The sequence below is a fragment of the Microtus ochrogaster genome, chromosome 1 (assembly GCF_000317375.1).
Source record: "Microtus ochrogaster isolate Prairie Vole_2 chromosome 1, MicOch1.0, whole genome shotgun sequence".
NCBI classification, from domain to species: domain Eukaryota; kingdom Metazoa; phylum Chordata; class Mammalia; order Rodentia; family Cricetidae; genus Microtus; species Microtus ochrogaster.
In genome coordinates, this window is record NC_022009.1 from 58,899,119 (window position 1) to 58,907,824 (window position 8,706).

Sequence of the window (8,706 nt, forward strand, 5' to 3'; positions counted from 1 at the left end):
TCTCTCTCTCTCTCTCTCTCTCTCTCTCTCTCTCTCTCTCTCTCGTCTTTCTTCTGCCTTTCCTTCTTTCTCTTTCTCTTTCCTCTCCCTCTTTCTCTCTTTATTTCACGCCTCTCTTTTTTCTTCTTTTCCTTCTTTTTCTTCCTCCCCCTCCTCTTCCTCCTAAGAGTCACCTTGATTAGTGTTCTTCTTCCACCGCCTGCCTCCACAGAGTTTAGGGGTTTTTGACGATATCTGTTCTGCTATTCAGCTTGTAGTTACTCTCCTGATTTCCAAGTGTTTGTTGACTGCAAATGACACACTCTTCCTAAACTTCCCCAGTAGGTTATTGTAATTCACGAGCTGTGAGTAGTCATTCTGATCTTCTTTGCTACATGAACAACCTTGTTCCTTTTCCTTTTATTGAAAATAGATTCTTTTCTCATATAATACATTATGATTATAGATTCCCCTCCTCTACTCCTACCACTTCCTCTCCATCTCCTCTCTTCTCTAGATTCATCCCCTTTCTGTCTCTTTAGAAAAGAATAGGCTTCTAAGAGATAACAGCCAAACAGGACAAAATAAAATATAATTAGATAAGACAAAAGCTGTCACACTGAAGCTGGACAAGGCAACCCAACAGAAGGAAAAGAGTCCTAAGAGCAGGCACGAGAACCAGACCCCCACTTGTGCACATACTTAGGAGTCCCATAAATACTAAGCTAAAAGCTATAATATCTACATAGAGGACCTGATGCAGACCTGTGTATGACCCATGCTTGCTGCTTCAGTCTCTGTGAGCTCATATGTGCCCTTTTTAGTTGATGCAGAGGACCTTGTTCTTCTGGTGTCTTCCATCCCCTCTTTCTGCCCCCTCTTTCATGGGGTTCCCTGAACTCAGAGGGGAGGGACTTGGAAGAGACATCCCATTTACAGCTGTGTGTTCCAAGATCTTTCTCTGTCCCATGTCTGGCTGTGGGTCTCTGCAGTCTGTTCGAGTCTGCTGCAGAAGAAAGCTTCTCTGATGATGCTCCGATCTGTTTTCCTGGCCGGCTCAGCTGCGAAACTGTATGGTCGAACACATGAAGAAGCTGAGAATAAAGTGGTAGAGGGACAAGACTTTAAAACTGAAAGCCCCCCTCCAGAGACATACTTCCTCCAGCTAGGCTACACTTTCTAAAGATTCCACACCCTCCCGAAACTTTGCGCTGACTCAAGTATTCAGATATGTGAGGATAGGAGGTGCATTTCTCAGACCAGCACAGGATTATCAAGTTTATGCTTTTCTACATAAAGATCTTATAAGTCATGCTATTAAGAATGGTATTTTAATATTTTTTCACCTCCGGGGCTGGAAGGATGGCTCCATGGCTAAAAGCGCCTGCTCCTCTTGTGGGAGACCCGAGTTTAGTTCCCAGCACCCACATTTGGTGGCTCACAGTTTCTTGCAACCTCAGCTCCATGGGACCCAACTCTCTTCTAGCGTCTGCCGGCAAATGCACTCACGCACACGCCTCTCCACACCTACAAATAATTCAATATTAAAAAAAAAAATCTTAAAGGGATTTTTTAAAAAAAATTACTTCTTTGTGTTGATAAGTAGGATGAAGTTAATTTTTCCATAGTTTCTTGTAAACTTTAACAATTTGCCCTGTGGGGTTTTGTTTTCCACACCCACAAATCTATTGTCAGCACACACGGTGATGTTGCTTACTTCCTCTTTGTCTTGCCTCTTTCTGCTGGCCAATGATGAGCAGAGCTGAGAGTAATCAGAACACTTGTTTCTTATCTTGAAGGGAATGTTTCCAGGACCTCACCAACAGTGTGCTATCTGCTCCATGTTTATCATTATAAGCCATATCATTATAAGCTATTCTTTTTATTTTTCTTTTTTTAATGATGAAAGCTAGCTTTTCCGACAAGACTTCCCCCACTGGAATGCACACGATTATGTTGTCTTTCTCACTTGGTAATGCGAGCAGCTGCCTTCCGCGCATATTTCTAAGGTTGCCTCATCATTGCCTTCCCTGCTATGGATGAATGGTACTGGAAACTGGGCCTACGGCCTCTCGCATGCCAGAACGTCTTTGCTTCCATGAGGTGGTCATCCTTGCTCAATTTTTATATTTTATTTAAATTAATTTGCTAAATAAGATATATTTTTTTTCCATTCATGTTCACTAGTATAACTGGTGTGGATGTTTTTTTCCTTGTTCTTAGACTTTGATCCCAAGAGGGCTTTCTAAGGTTTTAAAGATTTAATTTTCTTAGAGCAGTTTCAAGTTCACAGCAGGATTTTAAAGAAGGCACAGAAATGTTGTGTGTACCCGTGGTCCTCAATCCATGGGTAGTCTCACCGTGATGGACGTTTCCCACCAGAGCGGTACACTTGTTACATCTGAGTCACCCCAAGTCTGGGATTCTCAGTTAGGCTCAGTCTGGCTGCTGGATATCATGGAGGAGGTTTAGATGCATGTATCTACTCTTCAGGTGTGTGGCACTCTGTATATGATTATTTTATGGGTCGGGTGATGATGGCACACACTTTTAACTCCAGCACTCAGGAGGCAGAGGCAGGCAGATCTCTGTGAGTTCAAGGACAGCCTGGTCTACAGAGTGAGTTTCAGGACAGTCAGGGATACACAGAGAAACCCTGTCTCGAAAAACAAAAGCAAGACAAAAAGAAAAGAATATTTTACTGGCCTAAAAATCCTTTGTGCTTGGTCTGTTCATGCCCTCTTGTTCTTTCTCTCTGGAAGTGCTTTTTAAGTAAGAAAATTGAGATGCAGATGTGGAATGCAGATGTGGAGAAAAGTGAATTAGGATGGAGGCTGGATTTCTGCCATGAGAGCTTTTACATGGCTGGGAATTTGGCCCTGAGTTTTCTAGCAATGAATTGAAATCAATTTCACGATTCACAGAAATCAATGAGCTAGAATTGAGGAAGCTGTTTAGGAGCAGAACAAGATTCTTGAGAGGTGGACCAAAAGTGGTCCACAGACTGCTCTGTGAAGTTGGAGTATCCGAGATCCAACCCCATTTTCCAGTTTCCTAGCTGTGTCCTTTGTACTAGGTGCCCCATCTCTGAGTGGTCCAGCTTGCTTACCTGTGGAGGTAATTACGATATCTACTCACGGCTCTGCTTCACAGGTTAAACGAATCAGCACACACTAATTACTTTGCGAAGTGACTTTATTGTATTTTTTTAAGGCCCAATAAACCCTAATCAGTTTAATTTTGATACTGAGGACAGGGCAAACATCTCGCTGGAGAAAATAGTGTTTGATGAGAACAGCGGTCCTCCCAAAGTCCTTGTGTTACTATTCTGTCATTTTGAGCCTGCACATCCTCAGACAAACTGTCACAAGTGATGCTTTCCCACCTGAACTTGCTAAGTTTTGGGTGCAGTGAATACCTGGAACATAGACATATATTCACATGCTTCTGAAAGATCTGAAAGAAACTGGAAGATCATAAATGAAGACCACTTTGCTTCCACATAGGGCCAACATATATTTGAGGGCGTGACCAATCGCCTCTCCTTTGGTAGACCTGGGTGACGACAGTGCAGCCAAGAGTGGCCAGTGCCCCATACCGCCTTTTGTCTTAGGAAAAATTAAAATTGTATACTGCTACACTGTCACCTTGACCCTAAATCGTTAGAGAGTTTAGGTAGCCGTATTAGTGGTTTTTCTCTTCACCGTGGCAGAATGTCTGACCTGTGCAACTTAACGGAGGAGAGGCAGATTTGGGCTCACACACTGCGATGGGACAGTATGGCTGGGACAGGGAACCTTCAGCAAGAGGCTCGCTCACCTCTCAAGACCAGGAAAGGAGAGAAAGGAAGAGAGAATGCCAGAACTTACTGACTTTCTGGAATTTTTCCTTTTTTACCCAGTCAGGGAACCCCCTCCTGTGGAATGGTGCCCTCCACACTCAGCTCACATTCAGAGCTCCTCAGCTCAGCGAATCCTCTGGGAACAGCCTCTGAGACCCACCCAAAGGTGTGCCTCGCTAGTGCCCAGGGCGTTTCTTAAGCCAATTAAGTTGACAATCCACACCATTACAATACCTAAACGGATTAATTTACTCAGCTAGATAATTGACTGTGCCACATTCCAGTCAAACAGTTGAGTAAATCCAAGTTAACACACTTGAGTTTACTACGGGCTGAGCGAGCACAGCAGGCAGAGACTGCTACCACCCCATCTCCCTGAGGAGCTGTGCCACTAGTAAGGGGCACAGCTGAGAGCCACAGCAGACGGCCTTAAGTCCAAGTGTAAGTGAGATGCCCACATGAAAAGATAAATTTGACTTAGAGTAATTAACCTGTGTGCAGCCCTTCTTTGTGGTACGGACTTCACACCTGGCCTCTATACTCCTAATGCCACACAGCGAAAGTGTTCAAGCTTGCCTAGGAGCCATCTTTGTACTATGAGAGTCATTTTATAATGAGCTTTAGTGAGTCTCTGAAGAAATCTTGTCACTCCATTGCAAGTCCATCCGTTCACTCCTGAATGGTATCTTGCAGACTCTCCTTGTGCTCACTTCAAATCCCAAGTGCCTAAGGCCTTAGCAATGCTCAGCTCTGCTGTGGCAGAAGAATTTAAACATATGGTAAGGGGAACAAAAAGGGTGGACTTGAGATTGAAGTCATTGAGTGTGGGTAGGAACTGGTGAGGGCTGGGAAGAGGAGGCACTTTTTATGTGCAGTCCAGCACTCTGAGGGAAGATGACGCCCCTCATCCTTGGCTCTGTGTATCACAGAGCATGTCTGTGTTCTCAGGGTATCAGGTCAGGAGTCAAGAGGTTTGGTTTTGGCTGGATGTCTCCACTGTAATCTCACCATGATGGGGCTTGATAGTTCAAGACTATATGTGTAATGATCTGTCCTGTCCCTTTAAGAGATAAGCCCCGCCCACTTCCTCCCCCTTTCTCTGAGACAGGCAGATCTTCCTTCTTGCTTGTAGCCTGATTCCCTTCCTTTTCAGGCCTCTCCCACAAAGAGGCAGCTTCTGCCTTGCTCCAGTCTCTCCCCACTTCTCCCCTTCCCTCCTTCTGTCTCCCCCTCCCCCCTCTTTCTGCCTCTCTGCTCTTCTCCCCTTCTCCCTTTCCCTTCCATAACCCACTAAATAAATATGCAACCTCACTCTGCATGGTGTGCCTATCCATGTCTCTGTCTCTCACCCTCAGCACGGCTGCCTGCACCTCAGGGACCTGCAGTGTGGTCTCATGGCCTGCTGCCCGCTGCAGCCACTTGGGGATCCACAGCATTTTTATTTACTCCATTACAAGAGCATTGTTCTTCTCTTCTCTCCTGACATATCTCTAACTTTAAGCCACTGGTGCCTACAAATGAAAGTTTCTATGAACAGGTACTAGACACTGTTTTAAAAATAGACAATGCATTCAACTCCTTGTTTTTGCCACAGCACTCTGCATTCAGAAGTCTCTTGGTCTTTAAAGGTCAAATACCAAGGACCTTGCCAAATTCAGAGAAAGGCAACTAAAGACTTAAAGCCTGTATTTTGACAAAACTATCCCCAGGTGATCTGACTTCTCACGTGGTCTAAGGTGGAGCACTGGCCAATTCCTGGAATTAAGAGTTTTCTGGGTCAGGTCCCTTGTGTCTAGGTGGGGCTCAACAGTGAGTGTGAGTCATGTTACGGAGAATCCAGACCTATCTTTAGAAAGTATGGTTTCTGGTAGCTGAGGGTTTGAGAACCCTGAGGGTCTTAGCTTTCAGTCCTGAAAGAACCAACAAGAAAATCACGTTCTGGAAGTAAGTGTGAGAGCTGGCCCAGTGACCTCAAAGGGAAGGCAGAAAGACCATTTAAGTAGTCTCCACAGGCCAGAGGGGCACATTAGCTTAGCCAAGGCTCTGAGTGCCAACCAACTTGCCCTTCCAGAAAGTGTCTATCCCACAACATGGTCTTCTTGTTGAAGAAGTCAGATAATGGAGTTGCTGCTGCTGACCTCTTCTGTCAGTGTGAACAACAAGAAGTCCTGGGATTGTCCTGGCCTGTGGTGGGTGAGATGAAAATCGACTTTCTTGTGTGTGCCCGTGTTGGTTAATGCAGCTGACCAGGAGAGGAATAATTGATGTGTGTGTGTGTGTTTGTGTGTGTGTGTGTGTATACCCAGTGAGACTGCAGAGGTGGCTCAGTGGTGGTTAAGAGCACTGGCTGGTCTTGCAGAGGACCTAGGTTCTGTCCCAACACTTATGTGTGTGTGTGTATACCCAGTGAGACTGCAGAGGTGGCTCAGTGGTGGTTAAGAGCACTGGCTGGTCTTGCAGAGGACCTAGGTTCCGTCCCAACACTTATGTGTGTGTGTGTATACCCAGTGAGACTGCAGAGGTGGCTCAGTGGTGGTTAAGAGCACTGGCTGGTCTTGCAGAGGACCTAGGTTCCGTCCCAACACTTATGTGGTAGCCATCAATCATCTGTAACTCTGGCTCCAGGTAATCCAGAGCCCCTTTTCTAGCCCCCATGGGTTACTGCCTGCATGTAGTTTACTGACACCCATGCAGGCAAGATACTTATACATACAAAATAAAAATAAATAAATCTTTTTAAAAAACGATTAACCCGCCATTAGCCCTCACAGTAGGGTCAGAGAACTCTGCAGCAAGAGGACTTTGGCTATTGCACTGAAGATGGACACAGAGATCTGAGTAAAATGTACTCTATGATGACTGGAGGCTTCTTTCTTCTCCTCCCACAAGAGCAACATGAAGAGTCAGGAATGTCAATGCTTCTCCCTGCCCTGAGTTCTTCTGCCTTTCCAAGTGAGTGCTGTTGACAGAGCCATTCATACTCTCTTACTAAAAATTTTAATTGTTCTCTTTTCTTCCACTCAGTTGGTTGCAGACGTGCTTTTTCTCACACAAAGTCTGGGCCATTTGAGAGCAAGTCTATTATTATAAGAAAGGCATTCCATTTCTCTGTGTTTATTTATATCTCTATGGATTTATGAGTCCTTGGCTTTTTTCTTCCATGAATCATAATTTATTATTACTATTATTTATTTTGATGCTCAGAATATCTCAGACTTGATGAAATATTGTAGACCTTTATCCCAATAATTCATTATGAACTTAACAACAGAATCGATATTAGGCTGTCTTGAAATCTCTTTTGCCAATGAAATTAGTCCCCAACTTCTCGCTTTAGCCTCAGGCAGAGTTTTAGGGAAAGGGCAGAAAGCAGCCACATTCTTTGCCAAAATATCAGAAAGAATGGTTGCTAGCTCAGTGCTGGTGTCATTTCCCTTTGAAACTTTTGGTCAGTCCCCATAGTCTACAGAGCTCTCAGCACTACTGTCTTCCGAGCTCCTAGGAGGATGGTTATTTTTAGTGATCAACCACTTTCCGAGTCCAGAGACCCAAAGCATTCCTTTTGTGAAAGTCAGGCCTATCACAATAATACCCCACTCCTGGTGCTAACTCTTGTCTTAGTTACTTTCCTATTGCTGTGACAAAAGACTTTGACCAAGGCAACTTATAGAAGAAAGAGTTCATAGGTGAGTCCCTGGCCATTAGGACAGGAAGCATGGCATTGGAACAATAGCTGAGTGCTTACACCTTGAGACACAATCATGAGGCAGAGAAAGAGAGCTAAATGGGAATGGTGTGGGTTTTGACACCTCAAAGCCACACCTCCTAATCCTTCCCAAACAGCTCCACCAGGACCAAGTATTCAAACATATGAACTCTTGGGGACCATTCTCATTCAAACGACGCCATGAACCTTCTCTGCTGGGTAATTAGATATCTGGGAGATCTCCAGGTGTCTTTGCCCAATTAAGACTTGGAAGCTTCCTATACCCCTGGCTCTGTTATCAGAGTCGTGGTGGCAATCCAGGCTGTTGGGAGCCCACAGCTTCTGCAGGAAACTCTTGACCTCTGCTGGGACTAAGGTGGTGAAAACTCCAGAAGGCCAAGTGCAAAGGTTGGTGTTAGAGCTGTTGTTTTTCCTTTGAAACGGAGAAATAACTTGTAGAGAATTATTTTCAGGCATCTTGAAGGCTCTTAACAAATTCTTAGCCACCAGATTTTGAAAAAAATATTTTTATTTATTTTGCATGCTACATATCTGGGCCAAGGCATATATTTTTTGGAGGTCAGAGGATGATTTCTGGGAATTTGTTCTCTCCTTTACCATGTGGATCCTGGGGTTTGAACTCAGAGATCATTAGCCTTGCTGGCAAGTGCCTTTAGTATTGAACCCTTCCACTGGTTCTTCAGTGTTAGCATAGATTATCAGCTCTTGCCTATCAATTGCTCTTATGATACGTGCAAAATCATTAGGCATTGTACTTTCATGAAGAACACTATGTTTAATATTTGTTTAAGCCTTCACTTATAAAATTCTGTATGATTTCCTAATTCTTCACTTATTCTGTGAATTATAATTTGTCATCATCATCAATATCTTGGTGGTGAATTATCTCATATTTGGCCATAGGAACTACTTCTAAGTTGACTCCAGTGGTTTTGTTGATTACAATAATGCCTGCATTAATATTTGAGCTTCCTTTTGGACATGAAAAATCATATTTGGGTTCTTGTTGTACTTTCCCTTGCCTCTACTCTGGAAGTATCTATTTCTCCAAAGAGTAATGATTATTTTAATGGAGAATGGAACGTAGAAACCAAGTTGGAGCCTGCAGATGTCTTGTTGCTACTGAGTCATTGTTGTTCTGTCAGTAGATAAAGCTAGG